This window comes from Lissotriton helveticus, chromosome 2_1 (genome assembly GCF_964261635.1).
Source record: "Lissotriton helveticus chromosome 2_1, aLisHel1.1, whole genome shotgun sequence".
Taxonomy (NCBI): Eukaryota; Metazoa; Chordata; class Amphibia; order Caudata; family Salamandridae; genus Lissotriton; species Lissotriton helveticus.
In genome coordinates this window covers 106,889,316-106,912,166 of record NC_136059.1, presented here as the reverse complement: position 1 = coordinate 106,912,166, position 22,851 = coordinate 106,889,316, and the positions used below count along the sequence as shown (strand labels likewise).

Here is a 22,851-nt window from a genome sequence, read left to right as displayed (position 1 = left end):
CTGCGTTGTAGAGGCATGTGAGTATGGTGCGGTGGCAGTGTCGAAGGAGGCTGAAAGGTCCAGGAGGATGAGGGCCGCGGTTTCGCCGTTGTCTAGGAGGGCCCTGTCGGTGGGGGCGATGATGGCAGTTTCGGTGCTGTGGTTGCTGTGGAAACCAGACTGGGATGGGTCCAGGATGTTGTTCTCCTCGAGGTAGATGGTTCCTGTTCTCCTTGTTCTCCTCGAGGTAGTGGGTCAGCTGTTTGTTGACGGTTTTCTTGATGACCTTTGCCGGAAACAGGAGCAGGGAGATGGGCCAGAAGTTCATTGAAAGCTACAGGGCACCCGACGCCAAAACAGCCTCTGCACCCGGCCACCCAAGTACCGCTGAGGGTGCATGTTTTGTGCAGGCCTAAACCCCTATTTGCCCGAGCTTAAGTCCAGGAGCTTTGCTCCCACAACTCAGTCAGAAGCCCCCTATACCATATTGGATAACATTGGACCTCAGCACTCTGTACCTGGCCACCCGCGTGCCGCTGAGGGTGTAACAAGAGTGCATCCTTGACCCTGGGGGACTCCTGAGTCTAACCCCAGAATACAAACTCCCACAACAAAGTACTTACCTTTTAACCGATAACACTATTTTCCTCCATGGGACAACATTGACTGTTTTTCTATGAATAGTTTCCAAGTGTGGAGTAGAAAAATCCAAGACATATTTTTTAATTGTACTAAATAACAAAAATACTTTTAATCACCTGTTTACTGGAAATGTCCCAGTGCGGTATCCAGGTATACTATACTGTGTAAGAAAAGTAATCTACTGGTCATTTTACTAAGAAGTCTTTACAAAGTATATATATTGCATTTCCAAAGCATTTCATTTTCAGTGACAATACTGTAATCAAAACAAAGTGCATATACAATTGCAAATCAAACTTTTTCAATCTGCATTACTACTGTAAATTATGTATTGCGTACTTGTGCCAGGCTTGCTTGGTTCTAGAAAATAAAATACCTAAAAGAATATGTTTATACAAAAACAATTGGTCAGAAGTTCAGTTTTTGTGTGTGTGAATTCATTTGCTGACTGAGTGTGTACAACAAATGCTTAACACGGTCCTCTGATAAAGCCTTACGGCTCAACCACACTACTACAAATAGAGAGTGAAGTGCTATCTACTTTACCTCGGCCTAACTTTTGGGTACTCTGTGCACACTATACCTCACTTTGGTATAGTCAGTTTGAGAGTGTCTGTCGGGTGTAGAAGTCGGTGCAATGCTGACTCTCTGTGTGTGACTGGCTGTGAGAATATCTGTCTGTGATTGTGAGTTGGTGGGGCAGTGTCTGTCTGGGTGTCACAGAGGGTGTAAGAGAGTGTGCCTGTATGTATCATTGGGTGCGAGAGCGTTTGCATGGGCATCAGACTGGGTGTGACAGTGTTTGTCTGTCTGTGTCACTGGGTGTGAAATGTCAATAAAGGGGTCATGGTCGGTGTGAGAATGCCTGTCTGGGTGAGTCGCTGTTTTTTTTTTGGTGCAGAATGCACGCTTTTTGTTAAATGGTGTATATCCATTCAGTAGTTTCTGAGAAATTTAAATATTTACAGATATCCATATACCAATGCAAAGGATCTGCAAACTCTCCTGATCTCGAGGATGAGATCGGATTGGCTGCCAAAAATTCCAACTAGGAAGTGTTGGCAGCTATCTTGTGACTCACTTAAACTGAGTCACAAGGAAAAATGTTGCCCCGTGGGCCCAACAAAGCTTTTTTTTTTTTATTTTCATTACGTAGGTTCCGTGAAGCCCAACAATTTTTTTTTTAAACGAAGTGTGATCTCCAGTTCTTTGTTTCTTTAAGCCCCCAGGTGAGCTAGGTCCCAGGGGCAATAATGTATATAGATGCAAGGGCCAGTGCAAGCTCCTGCAGCCGCAAAGACTATAAAAAAAGCTCCAGGGACTGCCACCTCCCCAGGGCTACCTTTAAAAAATATAGTGTGGGGGGACTCTAGCCCCCCTACACTGCCCTAGGGACCACCACTTCCCCGGGGTACACTTTATTTAAAGGCCCTTCATTGCCCTGGAGACCGCCTACCCTCAGGGCCGGCTCAAGAACAGTCCCAGGGTGCCCCCACCTGGGACATTGAAGTTTGCTATGGCATGGCAGTGCTCCCACCATGCCATAGCAAATGTCTGCTTCACTTCATGGAGCAAGTACAGGAAACCTGCTCTCGCTGCCATCAAGCGAAGCAGAATTGCATTTGGGCAAAGGGAGCTGCATGTCAGCAGCTCCCTTTGCTCAAAGCAATGCCAGCTCCCGCAGGAGGCATGGGGATGGCAGGGGCTTCGGGTGTATTGGGGCTCCCCTCGCAGTCCCCTACATTGTGTCCATGCCACAATGAAAATAAATGTCCGGGTATCTGGGGAATGGGGTCCCAGGGACCTAAATCAGCCTGGGGAGGTGGGCCACGTGGCCCCCTCCCTTAAAATACATTTTTAAAAATGACCATGCCCTGTCGCTTTCTGCACCTCTCTTGTTTCTTTCTGTACCTCACTTGCCTCTTTATGCACTTCTCTTGCTTTTTTCTGCTTTTCTCTTGCTTCTTTCTATGCCTTTTGTTCTTTTTTTCCACCTTTCTTCCTCCTTCTGCAGTTTTCTTGCTTTTTTCTGCACTTCTCTTGCTTCTTCCTTTACCTGTATTTCTTCTTTCTTCACTTCTCTTGCCTCATTCTGTACCTTACTTGCCTCTTTCTGCACCTCTCTTGCCTCTATTGGCACCTCTCCTGCCTCTTTCTGCACTTCTCTTGCTTCTTTCCCCTCCTTTCTTTCTCTTTCTGCACCTCTCTTGCTTCTTACAGTACCCACCTTGCCTCTTTCTGCAGGTGTATTTTTCTTTGTGCAGTTCTCTTTATTCGTTCTGGGCTTCTCTTCTTTCTTTCTGCACCCCTCTTGCATCTTTCTGCACCTCTATTGGTTCTTTCTTAACTTCTCTTGCTTCTTTCTGTATCTCTGTTGCTTCTTTCTGCACTTCTCTTGATTCTTTCTGCGCCTTTCTTTCTCTTTATGTACTTCTCTTGCTCTTTCTGCATACCTCTTGCATCTTTCTTAACCTCTATTGGTTCTTTCTTAACTTCTCTTGCTTCTTTCTGCGCCTTTCTTTCTCTATATGCAACTCTCTTGTTCAATAAAAAAAAAAAGCTTTATTCGATCATTTAAAAAACAATCATAAAAGCACACATAATACATCATTAATACGAAACATTTAGTAGAGTTAAAATCATACAATCGAAAGAAGGGATGGGCGGCGAAATATGCTGAGGCTGTGAATTCACTGAAAACACTACATTACAGTTAAAAAGCCATACTTTTCCTAGCGGACACAGATTTCAGAATGAAAATCGCTGTGAATAAGCACACATCCGGTTCGTCAAGTGCAAATAAAAGTCTCATAGCAGTTTTAACAGTGGACACAAAATATTTTTTAAAAAGCGGTTTAAGATAGGCAATACGGAGATGCAAATACAGAGGACAAAGTAACAAAAAGTGTTCGGTGCTCTGCTTAGAAAACCCATCACAGGGGCAGGGTGTTGACGTGTACTTTTTTATCAGGGGGAAGGCCACCAGATTATGGACAATACCTCATCGTAGTCTGGTGAGAACGTACTGGTGGGATTGCTTGGTAACCACATTTAAATACTTGGAATAACCGGAACTTGCCTGATTATTAGAATAATAAAATTGATGTGTTACATACAGGCAAGTAGCATTCCTACGTAACTTGGCTTTAACCCCCAGATAGACATGTTTAAGCTCCTTTTTGGAGATATCAGTGGCACTAACGGGGTCCAAAAAAATATTCAAGTCGAATGCATCCCTAAATGTTGTTATGACGTAATTAAGCCATGGGATCACATTATATTTCTCCAAACGGAGGCAGTCTTGAATGATTCTTCTGGTGAAACCAGTTTCCTCCTTGGCCAAGATAGATCTTCAGGCCATTATCTTAGGTGCAATTTATAGAGCGCACTGACGCCGTAGGCTTCCTGGCGCTATAAGACAGAGAGTGAGGAGGGGAACGAGAGTGGCGGAAATTTAGCCCAGGGAAGGAAAAAGGTGAGTTTTAAGCAACTTCCTGAAGTTCGTAAGGGAAGGGGAGGATTTGATGGAGATGGGAAGGAGAATCCACAGCCCGGGAGCCAGATAAGAGAGATGGCGACCGCCGAATTTCTTGGTTTTGGTTTTGGGAGTGACTAGCAGAAGACGATGGGCTGATCGGAGGTTTCGCGTTGGACGGTGAGGGCGGATAAGAGATTTCAGAAACGCGGGGCCGGGACAGTGAAGGGTTTTAAATGTGAGACAGGCCACCTTGAAAGCTGCCCCCTGATCTACTGGAAGCCAGTGCTGGCTGTGGAGTAGAGGTTTGGCCGATTGCCATCTGGGGGTTTTGTGAATTAGACGGGCCGCTTGGTTCTGGACAACTTGGAGGCAGTGTACCAGAAATTGTGGAAGACCGTAGTAGATGGAATTAGAAAAGTCAAGGCGGGAGAGCACGAGTGAAATGACCACTTGGGTAAGTGCAGCGGGAGGGAGTAAATTACGGACTTTACGGATCTTCCGAAGCTGGTACATACAGGATGAGATTACCGCGCCCACTTGGGCTTTGAGGGAGAGTTCAGCGTCCATGATAACTCCCAGGTTCTTTACTGATTTTACCGGGGCTGGGGGGGACCTAGGTCCGAGGGCCAGAACTGGGGGCCCCAGTGGGCATGACTGAGTCCAGGGAGGAGGAGCTCGGTTTTTCCTGGATTGACCTTCAATTGGTTCTGATTCATCCATAATTGGATGTGGATCATGACTGCGTGGAACGTGTTGATGGCCTGAGGTGAATTGAGCGGAAGGATGATCTGTAAGTCGTCACCGTAGTTATAGACAATTATGTCCCATTTCTGAAGAGAGTGGATCAGCGGCTGGAGGTATAGATTGAACAGGAGCGGTGAAAGGGAGGAGCCCTGAGGGACTCCGCAGGATGTGGGGGTTTTTGTAGCAGTGTAGGGTCCTAAACGGACCGCCTGAGTTCTTCCAGTCAGGAAGGACTTGACCCACTCAAGAGCGGTGCCCTGGAGGCCTTCCTGCTCGACACGGTGGAGAAGGATGTTATGGTCCACCGTGTAGAACGCGGCCGACAGGTCCAGGAGTACGAGGGCTTGGGGGGACCCCGCTTCCGCGTTGCTCCTGAGTGTGTCCAGAACTGCCACTATAACTGCCTTTGTAGAGTGGGAAGGTCTGAAGCCGGCTTGATCAGGCTCAAGATGACAGGAGGATTCGATGAAGTTTGACAGACATCGGGTGACATGGGCCTCCATTAATTTAGAGAAGTACGGGAGGAGGGAGATGGGACGATAATTCGAAGGCTCCAAGGGGTCGGCTCCGAGTTTCTTAAGGAGGGGCACGAGGAAGGCCTCCTTAAAAGGACTAGGGACAATGCCGCTGCTGAGTGACCCATTTAGCAGGGGAAGGATACAGTCAGGTAAGTTAAGGCAGATGCTCCGCAGAACAGATGGCGGGCAGCAGTCGTTGGGGGAACCAGATTTCACACGAGTGGCGAGTTCCGCTAGTGAAATGGGGTTTAGGGCAGGGAAGGTAGTGAGAATCGAGGGATTATTGGAGGAAGTGTCCAATGGAAATGGCTGAGGAGGGGAAGGGATCGAAATTTTTAATTTTTATGATTTTCTCCACAAAAAAGGAGTTGAGAGTATCGCATGCCTCTTGAGTGGGGGTCTGGGCTGGGAGGGTTCTGTCATCTGTCGTGATTTCGTTCATGACTCTGAACACCTCCTTAGATTTGTCGACTGCTGACGAGATTCTGTTGGAAAAGTGTTCCATTTTGGCTAGGCCGATTGCGGCTTTGTATTCTTTACGCGCGGCCAAGTAGGACTGTCTGGCTGAGTCGGAGTAGTCGCGTCTCCAGATACGTTCTAGCTGACGTGTTTTTAATTTATGATGCTTAAGGTCATCAGAAAACCACCTATGGGAGTTATGGTGCCTAGTGCAGGGGAATTTGATCAGGGGGGGCAAAAAGGATGCTGGCCGACCTCAGCCAGAATCCAATGTCGCGTTCAATTCCGTCGACGTTATCGGAAGAGTTATGAACTGGGCGGGTATCGGCCAGGGCCTTGAGGAAGCCCTGGGAGTCATATGCACTCCATTTTCGTGAAGAGCCACCAGCCATCAGAGGAGCCGGAATCTGGCCGACGACCGTGATGGTGGTGTCAACTAGGTCGGACCATACACAGGGGGATATATCTGGCGAGGATAAAGCAAGATTATAGGTCCAGATCTGGTCCAGAATATGGCCCTTATTATGGGTGGATTGGGTGACCTGTTGGGTAAGGTTCAGACTGTTAAGAACCTCAAAAAGCTCTATGGCATGGGGGCCGGCGTTAGGGTCATTGAACCAATAGTTTAGGTCACCGAAAAGGGCGAAGCTGGAGTGCAACATTAGCAGATTGGCCAGCAGTTCGCTCATGATGGTGGAGAAGGATGGCATAAGATAAGGAGGCCGGTATAAGAGGAGGAGAGTGAGAGCGTCAGAGTCAGTTCCCACGCTGATAAGTAAGTTATCCACCTCAGGGATGGGGAGGGATTGAGAGGAGATGGAGTTCAGGCGCTTAGATATGATGGCTGCCACCCCACCACCGGGCGGTCCACCAGGGCATTAGTGGTCTTAAACCTATGAGATCAGTCAAGAATTCCAACCCAACCTCTTGGTGAACTAGCCCGGTAGAGGCAGAGGTAAGAAGACAGAGAAGTCTCTTTAGAAAGTTGTTTTCCTGCACTTGCAGATCTCCATGACCACAGTGTCCCCAAACACCTGAACCATAAAGTGCCACTCAGGCACATCTAAGACGATAGATATGCAACATGTCCCATATCCGTCGACTTCCCAATTTAGAAGCAAATTTAAAAACACCGAAGATACCTCTGCCCATCTTAGCCTTGACATTAAGCATTTCCTGTGCCCAAGTGCCCTTACTGTTAAAAGTGATGCCCAAATAGCAGAATTTATCTACCACTTGGATTTTTTGCTCCTCGAACTGAAATGATCTCAGTTTCCTAACCTTCTTCCCACAAGCCATAATAAAGGTTTTGGAGTTATTAATTTTTAATTCCCTCCCCTTAATGAAGTCAAAAAATGTGTCCCTTAGTCTCTGCAGACCGACCGGTGTTCTAGATAATAAGACTGTGTTGTCTGCATATAGCAGTACGGGAATCGATTGACCCTCAACAATTGGTGCATCAGCGATAACTGATCTTAACTCGGAATCCATGGCATTAATAAAAAGGGAAAAAAGTAAAGGGGCAAGGACACACCCTTGCCTAATACCTGAATTGACCTTGATGTTATTGGTACATTCCCCCGCTTGGCCAAATCTGATCTGGTCTAGGTTAACACACTGCTCGATGGTACCAAGGCCCTTACGAAACCCAAATTGTGAATCTGCAAGGATTCCATTAACCTCTGCCCACTCCTCCAGTCGCAACAAAAGCACCCTACTCATTATTTTTTGGGACGAGTCTAAAAGGGAGATAGGCCGGTAGTTCTTGGCCTTGCCTCTATCTCCTTTCTTGTAAATTGGTATGATTATAGACTCACCCCATGTTGGAGGGGTGCTTTCCATGACTGCCGCATTAAAAACCTTGGTCAAAAGGGGGCCCCATAACAGAGTATCTGCTTTATAGAGATCTATCGGCACCTCGTCAGGCCCAGGGGCCTTCCCTCCTTTGCTTTTCTGAATAGCGTTAACCACCTCTGGGATTGTAATATTGATAGGGAGGTTTGGGCCGCAGGCTACGGCCCTTGAACATAAAAGGGCTTCCCCTCCCGGGTTAAAAATACTACTAAAAAAGGCGACCCAGTTTTCCTCGCTAACCTGGGCAGATAATACTGGGAACTCCTCCATATGTAAAAGGAAGGGGCTATTCACGGTGTTCCAGAAAAGCTTGCTATCCTGGAGCTCTGCTGCTTTAGAGAGACTGTCCCAAGCTTCCTCCCGTAGCACTTGCTTCCTGCGTCTCAGATTGTCTTTATAGTTTGCCCTTAGGGATTTAACGGCTCTCTTGTCCCTGGGACGGCTAGAAAGTGCTTTCTTTAGTTCTTGTAAGGACTTTGTACAGGCCCCGTCGAACCAACCCACAGTGCCCCCTGACCTCCTGACCTTGTCAATAGTTAAAATCTTTTTAGTTAACTCGTTTATTTTCACAAAGTCAGCAAGGATGCATACAGCGCCTGTATTAACATCCAGGCAACGCTGCAGCTCTTGGAGACTCGCAGCCACGATTTGAATCAGCAACTTCTCTGAGTTGTCCCTGCACCATTTGATCCTGCAGCCATTTGGCCTACATGGGGTTATTTCATCAACAATCCTTCGGGGGGCTTGAACCTTCTTCCCTCAGACGGATGTAGACATAGTAATGCCATTGTGATCACTAAGGGCCACTTCTGCGACTTTCGGGACAGCGCAGGAAAAACTGATATTCACAGAGACCATTAAGTGGTCTATGACAGTGGCTGAATTCCTTCCTACAAAGGTCGGGACGGGGTTGCCCTCCCTATCGTTTGCGGGCACAAGAATTAACAGTCCCAGTTTGAGCATTAGGGTATTAAGTGATTCTCCATGGGGGGTGTGAATAAAATGAGCCCGGTCCTCCCCTTTGTCCCCGTTAAACCCACAGGCATTCGTAAAAGAGAAGGGGCACATGGAGATATTAAAGTCCCCCCCCCAGATAAAGTCAAAATGGACAGGGTTGACCCCACATAGTTTGTCTACTGCAGTCTCAAGATCGTTAATTATTGAGAAGCTAGAGGAATCAAACACGTTGTTGTAGTGGTTGATTAACAGAACATTACGGCCCCCGCTTTGCTGCAGCCAGAGCATTTGTGAGTGGAATCCAATAGTTATATGGGATTTGACCTTTACCGGCAAGCTCACAGACAATAATATCACCAGCCCACCTTTAGCCCTTCCCATGGTTGATCCCTGCGCCAAACAGTTAAAAGAGGCATACCCATCAAAATGGATCTCTTCCATTGACCATGTCTCCTGTAGACAGAGAATATCAAAGTTTGTTACGTACTCCCTCCAGCCCAGTAACTCTTCCTTGTTCTGCCAACCAGCAATATTCCAACTCACTAGTTTGTACCCAGTACCGTGTCCTCCCTTATCCAATACTATGTTCTCCCCCATAGACGACTGAAGGCATGTCGTTTTCTTTGGGGCCTCCAGACTATAGGATTGCTTATTACATGGGGGGATGGTGGGTATCTGGTGAATTGTACCTAGTGGGTCAAAAGCCGTTGGCATACACTCCACTAGGTCATACTCTGTTTGTTTAATGCTCCCCGCCAAAACTTCTATATTCAGGTCTGGACTTCCCCCCATAGATGACATCAATACGACAGGGGGTAGTCAGTCTACTGCATCAAGGCAGCTAAAGCGGTTATCATCACAAAAGGGAACATAGATTGGCATAGTTTCTGATCTACTGTCAAATCTCCTGCTTCTCCCCTACGGTCGACCCTTGTCCAATCATCAGTTTCTCTCCCATAGGCCATGCGATTTGGGGTGTAAAAAAAAGACAACGGCAGGGTCTGGATAGCAGAATCCAGTGACCTGTTAAAACCAGCACAAATATGGGAGACGGTTCTGGGGTCCCTAAAGTTTACTGTTATACAGTCCTCGTTTATAGTTTTTACTGACTTACCCACCCAAGGCAACCTTCTTATCATTATGATCTCATTAGATAGGTGGTCCGGAAGGGGTCTGTTGCAATGTAACCATTTACCAACCTTATTTTTTAGGGAGCCATAGGATTCACCTTCGCCCTCATCTAGGGCAGGAGCGCCTGCCAAAACCACCATATAACGGTTAGCTTCTGGTGGAAAATCTGGTAGCCGGGGTCTACTGGCACTACACTCTTTTACCAACGCATGCGGTACAAGCTTACCGCTGTCTACCATCCCAGAACTATCACTACCACCAGGCAAGGGGGCAGGAAACTGCGTGGGGGGAGCCTGACAAACCGGGTTAGGCCCTGGTGGACCAGGTAGTCCGCCGCTAATGGTGGGGGCTATGGAATCTACAAGATGTGGCACCCCCCCTGGTTGGCAATCAGGGATCACAATTACACCCGGTTTATTGGCCAACTTTGAGTTTGCTACAAAGGCAGATGTTGCTTTCTCAATATGAGCCAGTCTAAGTTCAATTTGTTTCATTTTGGCTTCTAAGGGGTATAAGATGGATTTAAATAACGCTCCCAGACTTTCAATGGACAACTCGGACCTGAGCTGGGTTTGCAAAAGGGCGGCGGAGGGGGGCAAAGTTAAATCCACCATCCCATTTGCAGATAATTGCCTCCCCGTAATAGGCCCACCAGGGTTGATACCATCGCTTGGCTATTTTAGCTTTACTCCCATCTTTCTTATTATAATCCCATTTCCTTTTAGGGATAGCCCCTTCTTTAGGCCCTTGGCACAGAGTACTATTAATAGTAGCCGCAGTTTCAGAGGGAGTAGTCTCATGGTTAACAAGAATTAAGTCAATTTCGGGCAAAATTTCATTGACCAGAATATCCAAGTCCTGAAAATCATGCCCATCCACTCCAGGGGTAATGTCTTGTTCTGATACAGAGGACACTGTAGTGGCCGTATCAGGGACCCTGTCCGGCGTTTTAGCATTGGCAATTGCTCCCAGGGAAGATCTTTTAGTTGTGGAAATTTCAAGTGACATGCGTTTTTCCAAAAATGACATCTCCTTGTCAATTAGGGAGTTTGCTCTAATTAAAAAATGTTCCATGCCTCCCGCAGAAGAGCCCCCAACAAGCGTAGTCATACTTCTTAGTTCGCGTCCTGACATAGTTCGGAGTTAATATTGGTACTGCGGTCCCAGAACCAAGGGGGGTGGGCCGGTCCGGTCCTGATCGGTCAGGAACGGGCAGAAACGGGCTTTGCCCGGCGCCGTCCCGCGCGTGTTCCGTGATGCGCATCGGGGGGCGTGATCTTATAGCCGATGAGCGGGCTGAGGGGGGGGCGGGAAGAGCTCACAGGTGCGGCTGGTATCGGGCCGCAGAGGATCCTGAAGATCGCAGTCCCGCCGTCAGCACAGCACACCACAGAGATCCCGCTTCAGGGCACAGCGTTAGGGTCCAGCCAGGTCTCAGGAGCAGGCAGAGAGAAGTCCGCAGGTCACACGCACAGCGACTTCAGAGACACCCGTGGAGCGGGAGACTCGAGTCGCTTATCAGCCCAACCCTCAGTGCGGGCGGAGGGGGGGCGGAAAGAGCTCACAGGTGCGGCTGGTATCGGGCCGCAGAGGATCCTGGAGCTCGCAGTCCCACCGTCAGCACAGCACACCACAGAGATCCCGCTTCAGGGCACAGCGTTAGGGTCCAGCCAGGGCTCAGGAGCAGGCAAAGAGAAGTCCGCAGGTCACACGCACAGCGACTTCAGAGACACCCCTCTTGTTCTTTCTGCACCTCTCTTGCCTCCTTCTGCACCCTTCCTCCTCTTTGTGCTGTTCTCTTGCTTCTGTTTGCACCTTTTATGCCTCTTTGTGCAGTTCTCTTGCTTCTTTCTGCACTTCTCATGCCTCTTTCTGTACCTCCCTTGATTCATTCTATATCTCTCTTGCTTCTTTCTGCCCGTCTCTTGCATATTTCTATATCTCTGTTGCTGCTTTCTGTACCCCTGTTGCCTTTTTGGCACCCCTCTTCCCTCTTTCTGTACCTCTCTTGCCTCTTTCAGCACCCCCCCTGCCTCTTTCTCCACTGGTCTTTCCTCTTTCTGCACCACTCTTCTCTCATTCTGAACCCCTCTTCTATCTTTCTGTACCTCTCTTGCCTCTTTTTGCATATTCTTGCTTCTTTCTGCATCTTTCTTGCCCCTTTCTGCACTTTCTTGCCTCTTTCTGCACTTTTCTTATCTCTTTGTGCACCTCTGTTGCTTCTTTTTGCATTTTTATTGCCTCTTTCTGTACCCTGTTCCCTCATTCTGCACCTCTCTTGCCTGTTTCTGTACCTCTCTTGCCTCTTTCTGCACTTCTCTTGTCTCTTTCTGCACCTCTGTTGCTTCTTTCTGCAATTCTCGTGTTTCTTTCTGCGAGTTCCGCTAGTGAAATGGGGTTTAGGGCAGGGAAGGTAGTGAGAGTCGAGGGATTGTTGGAGGAAGTGTCCAATGGAAATGGCTGAGGAGGGGAAGGGATCGAAATGTTTAATTTTTATGATTTTCTCCACAAAAAAGGAGTTGAGAGTATCGCATGCCTCTTGAGTGGGGGTCTGGGCTGGGAGGGTTTTGTCATCTGTCGTGAGTTCGTTCATGACTCTGAACACCTCCTTAGATTTGTCGACTGCTGAAGAGATTCTGTTGGAAAAGTGTTCCATTTTGGCTAGGCCGATGGCGGCTTTGTATTCTTTACGCGCGGCCAAGTAGGACTGTCTGGCTGAGTCGGAGTAGTCGCGTCTCCAGATACGTTCTAGCTGACGTGTTTTTAATTTATGATGCTTAAGGTCATCAGAAAACCAGGTATGGGAGTTATGGTGCCTAGTGCAGGGGAATTTGATCAGGGGGGCAAAAAGGTTGCTGGCCGACCTCAGCCAGAATCCAATGTCGCGTTCAATTCCGTCGACGTTATCTGAAGCGTTATGAACTGGGCGGGTGTCGGCCAGGGCCTTGAGGAAGCCCTGGGAGTCATATGCACTCCATTTTCGTGAAGAGCCACCAGCCATCAGAGGAGCCGGAATCTGGCCGACGACCGTGATGGTGGTGTCAACTAGGTCGGACCATACACAGGGGGATATATCTGGCGAGGATAAAGCAAGATTATAGGTCCAGATCTGGTCCAGAATATGGCCCTTATTATGGGTGGATTGGGTGACCTGTTGGGTAAGGTTCAGACTGTTAAGAACCTCAAAAAGCTCTATGGCATGGGGGCCGGCGTTAGGGTCATTGAACCAATAGTTTAGGTCACCGAAAAGGGCGAAGCTGGAGTGCAACGTTTACAGATTGGCCAGCAGTTCGCTCATGATGGTGGAGAAGGATGGCATAAGATAAGGAGGCCGGTATAAGAGGAGGAGAGTGAGAGCGCCAGAGTCAGTTCCCACGCTGATAAGTAAGTTATCCACCTCAGGGATGGGGAGGGATTGAGAGGAGATGGAGTTCAGGTGCTTAGATATGATGGGTGCCACCCCACCACCGGGCAGTCCACCAGGGCATTAGTGGTCTTAAACCTATGAGATCAGTCAAGAATTCCAACCCAACCTCTTGGTGAACTAGCCCGGTAGAGGCAGAGGTTGGAAGACAGAGAAGTCTCTTTAGAAAGTTGTTTTCCTGCACTTGCAGATCTCCATGACCACAGTGTCCCCAAACACCTGAACCATAAAGTGCCACTGAGGCACATCTAAGACGATAGATATGTAACATGTCCCATATCCGTCGATTTCCCAATTTAGAAGCAAATTTAAAAACACCGAAGATACCTCTGCCCATCTTAGCCTTGACATTAAGCATTTCCTGTGCCCAAGTGCCCTTACTGTTAAAAGTGATGCCCAAATAGCAGAATTTATCTACCACTTGGATTTTTTGCTCCTCGAACTGAAATGATCTCAGTTTCCTAACCTTCTTCCCACAAGCCATAATAAAGGTTTTGGAGTTATTAATTTTTAATTCCCTCCCCTTAATGAAGTCAAAAAATGTGTCCATTAGTCTCTGCAGACCGACCGGTGTTCTAGATAATAAGACTGTGTCGTCTGCATATAGCAGTACGGGAATCGATTGACCCTCAACAATTGGTGCATCAGCGATAACTGATCTTAGCTCGGAATCCATGGCATTAATAAAAAGGGAAAAAAGTAAAGGGGCAAGGACACACCCTTGCCTAATACCTGAATTGACCTTGATGTTATTGGTACATTCCCCCCGCTTGGCCAAATCTGATCTGGTCTAGGTTAACACACTGCTCGATGGTACCAAGGCCCTTACGAAACCCAAATTGGGAATCTGCAAGGATGCCATTAACCTCTGCCCACTCCTCCAGTCGCAACAAAAGCACCCTACTCATTATTTTTTGGGACGAGTCTAAAAGGGAGATAGGCCGGTAGTTCTTGGCCTCGCCTCTATCTCCTTTCTTGTAAATTGGTATGATTATAGACTCACCCCGTGTTGGATGGGTGCTTTCCATGACTGCCGGATTGAAAACCTTGGTCAAAAGGGGGCCCCATAACAGAGTATCTGCTTTATAGAGATCTATCGGCACCCCGTCAGGCCCAGGGGCCTTCCCTCCTTTGCTTTTCTGAATAGCGTTAACCACCTCTGGGATTGTAATACTGATAGGGAGGTATGGGCCGCAGGCTACGGCCCTTGAACATAAAAGGGCTTCCCCTCCCGGGTTAAAAATACTACTAAAAAAGGCGACCCAGTTTTCCTCGCTAACCTGGGCAGATAATACTGGGAACTCCTCCGTATGTAAAAGGAAGGGGCTATTCACGGTGTTCCAGAAAAGCTTGCTATCCTGGAGCTCTGCTGCTTTAGAGAGACTGTCCCAAGCTTCCTCCCGTAGCACTTGCTTCCTGCGTCTCAGATTGTCTTTATAGTTTGCCCTTAGGGATTTAACGGCTCTCTTGTCCCTGGGACGGCTAGAAAGTGCTTTCTTTAGTTCTTGTAAGGACTTTGTACAGGCCCCGTCGAACCAACCCACAGTGCCCCCTGACCTCCTGACCTTGTCAATAGTTAAAATCTTTTTAGTTAACTCGTTTATTTTCACAAAGTCAGCAAGGATGCATACAGCGCCTGTATTAACATCCAGGCAACGCTGCAGCTCTTGGAGACTCGCAGCCACGATTTGAATCAGCAACTTCTCTGAGTTGTCCCTGCACCATTTGATCCTGCAGCCATTTGGCCTACATGGGGTTATTTCATCAACAATCCTTCGGGGGGCTTGAACCTTCTTCCCTCAGACGGATGTAGACATAGTAATGCCATTGTGATCACTAAGGGCCACTTCTGCGACTTTCGGGACAGCGCAGAGAAAACTGATATTCACAGAGACCATTAAGTGGTCTATGACAGTGGCTGAATTCCTCCCTACAAAGGTCGGGACGGGGTTGCCCTCCCTATCGTTTGCGGGCACAAGGATTAACAGTCCCAGTTTGAGCATTAGGGTATTAAGTGATTCTCCATGGGGGGTGTGAATAAAATGAGCCCGGTCCTCCCCTTTGTCCCCGTTAAACCCACAGGCATTCGTAAAAGAGAAGGGGCACATGGAGATATTAAAGTCCCCCCCCCAGATAAAGTCAAAATGGACAGGGTTGACCCCACATAGTTTGTCTACTGCAGTCTCAAGATCGTTAATTACTGAGAAGCTAGAGGAATCAAACACGTTGTTGTAGTGGTTGATTAACAGAACATTACGGCCCCCGCTTTGCTGCAGCCAGAGCATTTGTGAGTGGAATCCAATAGTTATATGGGATTTGACCTTTACCGGCAAGCTCACAGACAATAATATCACCAGCCCACCTTTAGCCCTTCCCATGGTTGATCCCTGCGCCAAGCAGTTAAAAGAGGCATACCCATCAAAATGGATCTCTTCCATTGACCATGTCTCCTGTAGACAGAGAATATCAAAGTTTGTTACGTACTCCCTCCAGCCCAGTAACTCTTCCTTGCTCCGCCAACCAGCAATATTCCAACTCACTAGTTTGTACCCAGTACCGTGTCCTCCCTTATCCAATACTATGTTCTCCCCCATAGACGACTGAAGGCATGTCGTTTTCTTTGGGGCCTCCAGACTATAGGATTGCTTATTACATGGGGGGATGGTGGGTATCTGGTGAATTGTACCTAGTGGGTCAAAAGCCGTTGGCATACACTCCACAGGGTCATACTCTGTTTGTTTAATGCTCCCCGCCAAAACTTCTATATTCAGGTCTGGACTTCCCCCCATAGATGACATCAATACGACAGGGGGTAGTCAGTCTACTGCACCAAGGCAGCTAAAGCGGTTATCATCACAAAAGGGAACATAGATTGGCATAGTATCTGATCTACCGTCAAATCTCCTGCTTCTCCCCCTACGGTCGACCCTTGTCCAATCATCAGTTTCTCTCCCATAGGCCATGCGATTTGGGGTGTAAAAAAAAGACAACGGCAGGGTCTGGATAGCAGAATCCAGTGACCTGTTAAAACCAGCACAAATATGGGAGATGGTTCTGGGGTCCCTAAAGTTTACTGTTATACAGTCCTCGTTTATAGTTTTTACTGACTTACCCACCCAAGGCAACCTTCTTATCATTATGATCTCATTAGATAGGTGGTCCGGAAGGGGTCTGTTCCAATGTAACCAATTAACAACCTTATTTTTTAGGGAGCCATGGGATTCACCTTCGCCCTCATATAGGGCAGGAGCGCCTGCCAAAACCACCATATAACGGTTAGCTTCTGGTGGAAAATCTGGTAGCCGGGGTCTACTGGCACTACACTCTTTTACCAATGCATGCGGTACAAGCTTACCGCTGTCTACCATCCCAGAACTATCACTACCACCAGGCAAGGGGGCAGGAAACTGCGTGGGGGGAGCCTGACAAACCGGGTTAGGCCCTGGTGGACCAGGTAGTCTGCCGCTAATGGTGGGGGCTATGGAATCTACAAGAGGTGGCACCCCCCCTGGTTGGCAATCAGGGATCACAATTACACCCGGTTTATTGGCCAACTTTGAGTTTGCTACAAAGGCAGATGTTGCTTTCTCAATATGAGCCAGTCTAAGTTCAATTTGTTCCATTTTGTCTTCTAAGGGGTATAAGATGGATTTAAATAACGCTCCCAGGCTTTCAATGGACAACTCGGACCTGAGCTGGGTTTGCAATAGGGCGGCGGAGGGGGGCAAAGTTAAATCCACCATCCCATTTGCAGATAATTGCCTCCCCGTAATAGGCCCACCAGGGTTGATACCATTGCTTGGCTATTTTAGCTTTACTCCCATCTTTCTTATAATAAACCCGTTTCCTTTTAGAGGATAGCCCCTTCTTTAGGCCCTTGGCACAGAGTGCTATTAATAGCAGCCGCAGTTTCAGAGGGAGTAGTCTCATGGTTAACAAGAATTAAGTCAATTTCGGGCAAAATTTCATTGACCAGAATATCCAAGTCCTGAAAATCATGCCCATCCACTCCAGGGGTAATGTCTTGTTCTGGTACAGAGGACACTGTAGTGGCCGTATCCGGGACCCTGTCCGGCGTTTTAGCATTGGCAATTGCTCCCAGGGAAGATCTTTTAGTTGAGGAAATTTCAAGTGACATGCGTTTTTCCATAAATGTCCTCTCCTTGTCAATTAGGGAGTTTGCTCTAATTTAAAAAAAATCCATGTCTCCAACAGAAGAGCCCCCAACAAGCGTAGACATACTTCTTAGTTCGCGTCCTGACATAGTTCGGAGGTAATATTGGTACAGCGGTCCCAGAACCAAGGGGGGTGGGCCGGTCCGGTCCTGATCGGTCAGGAACGGGCAGAAACGGGCCTTGCCCGGCGCCGTCCCGCGCACGTTCCGTGATGCGCGTCGGGGGCGTGATCTTATAGCCGATGAGCGGGCGGAAGGGGGGGCGGGAATAGCTCACAGGTGCGGCTGGTATCGGGCCGCAGGGGATCATGAAGATCGCAGTCCCGCCGTCAGCACAGCACACCACTGAGATCCCGCTTCAGGGCACAGCGTTAGGGTCCAGCCAGGTCTCAGGAGCAGGCAAAGAGAAGTCCGCAGGTCACACGCACAGCGACTTCAGAGACACCCCTCTTGTTCTTTCTGCACCTTTCTTGCCTCCTTCTGCACCCTTCCTCCTCTTTGTGCTGTTCTCTTGCTTCTGTTTGCACCTTTTATGCCTCTTTGTGCAGTTCTCTTGCTTCTTTCTGCACTTCTCATGCCTCTTTCTGTACCTCCCTTGATTCATTCTATATCTCTCTTGCTTCTTTCTGCCCGTCTCTTGCATATTTCTATATCTCTGTTGCTGCTTTCTGTACCCCTGTTGCCTTTTTGGCACCCCTCTTCCCTCTTTCTGTACCTCTCTTGCCTATTTCAGCACCCCCCCTGCCTCTTTCTCCACTGGTCTTTCCTCTTTCTGCACCACTCTTCTCTCATTCTGAACCCCTCTTCTATCTTTCTGTACCTCTCTTGCCTCTTTTTGCATATTCTTGCTTCTTTCTGAATCTTTCTTGCCCCTTTCTGCACTTTCTTGCCTCTTTCTGCACTTTTCTTATCTCTTTGTGCACCTCCGTGGCTTCTTTATGCATTTGTATTGCCTCTTTCTGTACCCTGTTCCCTCATTCTGCACCTCTCTTGCCTGTTTCTGTACCTCTCTTGCCTCTTTCTGCACTTCTCTTGCCTCTTTCTGCACCTCTGTTGCTTCTTTCTGCAATTCTCGTGCTTCTTTCTGCACCTCTCTTGCTTCTTTCTGCACCTTTGTTCCCTCTTTCTGCATCCCTCTTCCCCCTTTTCTGCACCTCTCTTGCCTCTTTCAGCACCTCCTTTGCCTCTTTCTGCACTTCTCTTGCCTCTTTCTGCACATCTCTTATTTTTTTCTGTACTTCTCTTGCCTCTTTCGCTACTTCTCTTGCCTCTTTCTGTACTTCTCTCACCTCTTTCAGTACTCAAATGGGACGTGCAAGCTGTCAAGTTTAAAAGTCTGCATGCTCTCGTGCCAGAGGTATATGTCTACTTATACATGTATTCTCACATGCCTTATGAATCTGAAGACGATAGCTTAAAAATCTGGTAGCTTCTCCTATAGGTGGAAATATATTTTCAGTTCTGCTCTGTCATTCGGTTGCATAGTCAGACATGTCTACGTATGTAGGTATTTTAGAGGCCCTCAAATATACTATTGAATATTCATGTGGCAGGTATTATGAGCCTAATGAAATGCATACAACTTGTACACAAATTTACAGAGCATGCTGTTTGAAACACAGGTATTCAAGGTATTCAAGTATATGTATGTTTATTTTTTATATGAAATGTCACTAGGTGAAAGCACATACACACGCGTACATACCTTCACAAGCGTGGTGAGACTTACAACAGTGATAGTGTTAGGACTGCTGTTTTGCATTTGGTAGGCCTAACATTCTGAGCAGTCGATGAATAGTGAACCTTTAAAAGAAATGTGAGGTTTAAGACATCCTGGGAGTAGGATTAGTGATTAGGCTACTTTGTATGAGTCTGTAGAAAGGTACAGTTGAAGTAGGCCTCTTTCTGCACCTCTGTTGCTTCTTTCTGCACTTCTCTTGCTTCTCTCTGCATGTTTCTTCCTCTTTATGCATCTCTCTTGCCTCTTTCTGCACTTCTGTTGCTTCTTTCTGCGCATTTCTTCCTTTTTCTGCACGTCTAACCTATTTAGACATAGTTCGAAATTAGCATTTGAAAAACCTTAGCAATTCACTGAGAAAAAACACAGGTTTCAGGGATGTTATAGTTAGATATTAACATTTAAAAGACCTTAGAAATGCACTGAAAAATACACAGGTTTCAGGTACGTTATAGTTAGGCTGACATTTCACACTTACAAAACCAGAGAAATTCATCTGTTATAGTTAGTTGATCTAATTATAATCTGCACCCCTGCAATGCACTGCTGATGATGTCACATATTACATCACTCATGACATGGTCAGTGACTTTACTGATGACATCTCAAATGACATCACTCATGACTTCATCCACTTAATCTCTGATGCACTTCCTCACACCCTAATGTTCCTTTTCATACACCTACTCTAAAATACAGACTGCCATTCTCAAAACCATAGATACACCAATACCAGTTAGTACATACCCACTCACTGTTTCATAGGTCAGTCACACACAGTCAATCCTTGTTATACAAACACCATCTCACTTATTCATACGGATACTAACACCTCTGTTATACAATCACTGACACAAGCACACACTCATCCCTGCAGCCACTCTCCTGAGAAATTGACTGAGAGTAAGGTCCTTGAGGCGGAAAGCCGAGGACGCTTAGCATTTTAAAAATCGTATTTTCGTGTGTGACGCTTATTTTTAAAAAATTGTAAATATTGTGGATTTTAGCACAATCAGCTCCCTGGGCACTCTCTACCTGATAGCCCACGCTCGCGCTCACCTCGAAATCCCTCAAGCAGCCGATTAGGCGCTGCTCCCACTAACTTCGTCCGCCATCTTGGGTGAGTCAGAGGGCGAGCAGACCAATTGCTCGGCCCTCCCACCCTGACCACCACTACAAAAACGCTGTGCACCCTGTGGCCCCATTCCTGAGAAATTGACTGAGAGTAAGGTCCTTGAGGCGGAAAGCCGGGGACGCTTAGCATTTTGAAAATCGTATTTTAGTGTGTGACGCTTATTTTTAAAAAATTGTAAATATTGTGGATTTTAGCACAATCAGCTCCCTGGGCACTCCCTACCTGATAGCCCACGCTCGCGCTCACCTCGAAATCCCTCAAGCAGCCGATTAGGCGCTGCTTCCACTAACTTCGTCCGCCATCTTGGGTGAGTCAGAGGGCGAGCAGACCAATTGCTCGGCCCTCCCACCCTGACCACCACTACAGAAGCGCTGTGCGCCCTGTGGCCCCATTCCTGAGAAATTGACTGAGAGTAAGGTCCTTGAGGCGGAAAGCCGGGGACGCTTAGCATTTTGAAAATCATATTTTCGTGTGTGACGCTTATTTTTAAAAATTTTTAAATATTGTGGATTTTAGCACAATCAGCTCCCTGGGCACTCCCTACCTGATAGCCCACGCTCGCGCTCACTTCGAAATCCCTCAAGCATCCGATTAGGCGCTGCTCCCACTATCTTCGTCCGCCATCTTGGGTGAGTCAGAGGGCGAGCAGACCAATTGCTCGGCCCTCTTACCCTGACCACCACTATAAAATGTCCCCCCCTCCCCGGAAGCGCAGCGGGCGCGCCGGATGCGCGCCGAAGGTGCGCCTAAGGTAAGTCTGTCTGCGCCCGTCCCCGCCAGGCCCGGCCCTAGGGCCAGCCATGTCGGCCATACCATTTCATACTCGTCACAATCCCTTAGAGAGGTGCAGCATCCTTACGCCCCGCCGTCCCCTAACACCATCAGGCACATACACACAGCCGGTCTTATGCGCCCTGCCCCTCATTCTTTCTGCGGACGCAAACCTTCAGCTAAACCGACGTGAGCGACACTTCCATCAGGGTGACATATCTGAACATCCGCTCTCTAGTAAAACACCACGACGACATCTACATCCTGCTGCCCACTAACAATCCCGACATACTTCTGCTCACGGAAACATGGCTAACTACAGAGTCTCACCCAGATATTCTGGCGGCCCTCCCCCCTGATTACTACATTCTCCACGCCGACCCCCCTGGTGACCGGCCCGGGGGTGGGGTGGCAGCTATCATATCTAAGCGCCTGAACTCTATCTCTTCATACTCCCTCCCCCTCCCTGAGGTGGACAACTTGCTTATTAGCCTAGAAACTGACCCTGGTGCCCTCACGATCCTCCTCTTATACCGGCCCCCACACCCTATGCCATCCTTCTCCCCATCCTGAGTGAACAGCTGTCCGATCTATTAACACAGCACTCTAGTCTCGCCCTTTTCGGCGACTTGAACTACTGGTTCAATGACACCAACGCCGGTCCTCATGCTATCGAGCTCTTCAAAACTCTCAATAGCTTGAATTTGACCCAACAGGTCACTTCACCCACTCACATCAAGGGCCATATCCTCGACCAGATCTGGACCCATAATCTGGCTCTGTCCCAGCCAGTTATATCCCCTTGCGTATGGTCAGACCATTACCTAGTCGACACCACCATCACTGTCGTCGGCAGGACTCATGCCCCTTTGATGGCTGGTGGCTCCTCACGAAAATGGAGCACATATGATTCCCAGGGCTTTCTCGCGACCCTGGCCGACACCCGCCCAGTCATCAACCCCACAGACAACATCGACGCAATAGAAAGTGACATCGGCTCCTGGCTGAAGACGACCAGTGACCAGTTCGCCCCCCTAACTAAATTCCCCCGTACTAGGCATCACAACTCCCACAGATGGTTCTCTGATGACCTTAAGCAACACAAACGGAAAGTGTGCCAGCTGGAACGGATCTGGAGACGTGATTACTCCTACTCAGCCAGACTGTCTTACACGGCTGCGCGCAGAGACTACAAAACTGCCATCACCCTAGCCAAATCGGAACACTTCTCCAATAGGCTCTCGTCAGCGTTCAACAAATCAAAAGAGGTGTTCAAAATCATGAATGAACTCACCACAGACGACAGAACCCTCCCAGCCCAGACCCCCACCCAAGAGACATGCGATGCTCTCAACCTCTTTTTTGTGGAAAAGATCATAAAAATCAAGAACTCTATCCCCCCTCCACACCAGTCACATCCCTCGGACACCTCTCCTAATAACCCCCTGACCCTCACTACATTCCTTGCCCTCAACCCCACTTAGTTAGCGGAACTCGCTACCCGGGTCAAATCAGGCTCCCCAAATGACTGCTGTCCGCCATCGGTCTTGCGGAATATCTGCCTCAATCTACCCGACTGCATCTTACCCCTGCTGAATGGCTCACTCAGCAGCGGTACTGTCCCTAGATCTCTCAAAGAGGCCATCCTAGTGCCCCTCCTCAAGAAACCTGGCGCTGACCCCGCGGAACCATCCAATTATCGCCCCATCTCCCTCCTCCCTTATTTTTCCAAATTAATGGAGGCCCAGGTCACTCGATGCCTTTCAAATTTTATTGAAACCTCCTGCCACCTTGAGCCCAACCAAGCCGGCTTCAGACCTGCCCACTCTACTGAGGCCGTCATTCTG

At 48.1% G+C, this 22,851-nt stretch overlaps 1 protein-coding gene and 1 long non-coding RNA gene across 3 annotated transcripts in view; both read left to right on the top strand.

The window, feature by feature from the left end:
* Positions 1-22,851, top strand: part of LOC144817764 (C-type lectin domain family 4 member F-like) — a 484,664-nt gene that overhangs the window by 403,954 nt on the left and 57,859 nt on the right. The gene's annotated exons all lie outside the window — the stretch shown is intronic.
* The window catches only part of LOC144817765 (uncharacterized), a 132,484-nt gene that overhangs the window by 71,977 nt on the left and 37,656 nt on the right, over positions 1-22,851 (top strand). The gene's annotated exons all lie outside the window — the stretch shown is intronic.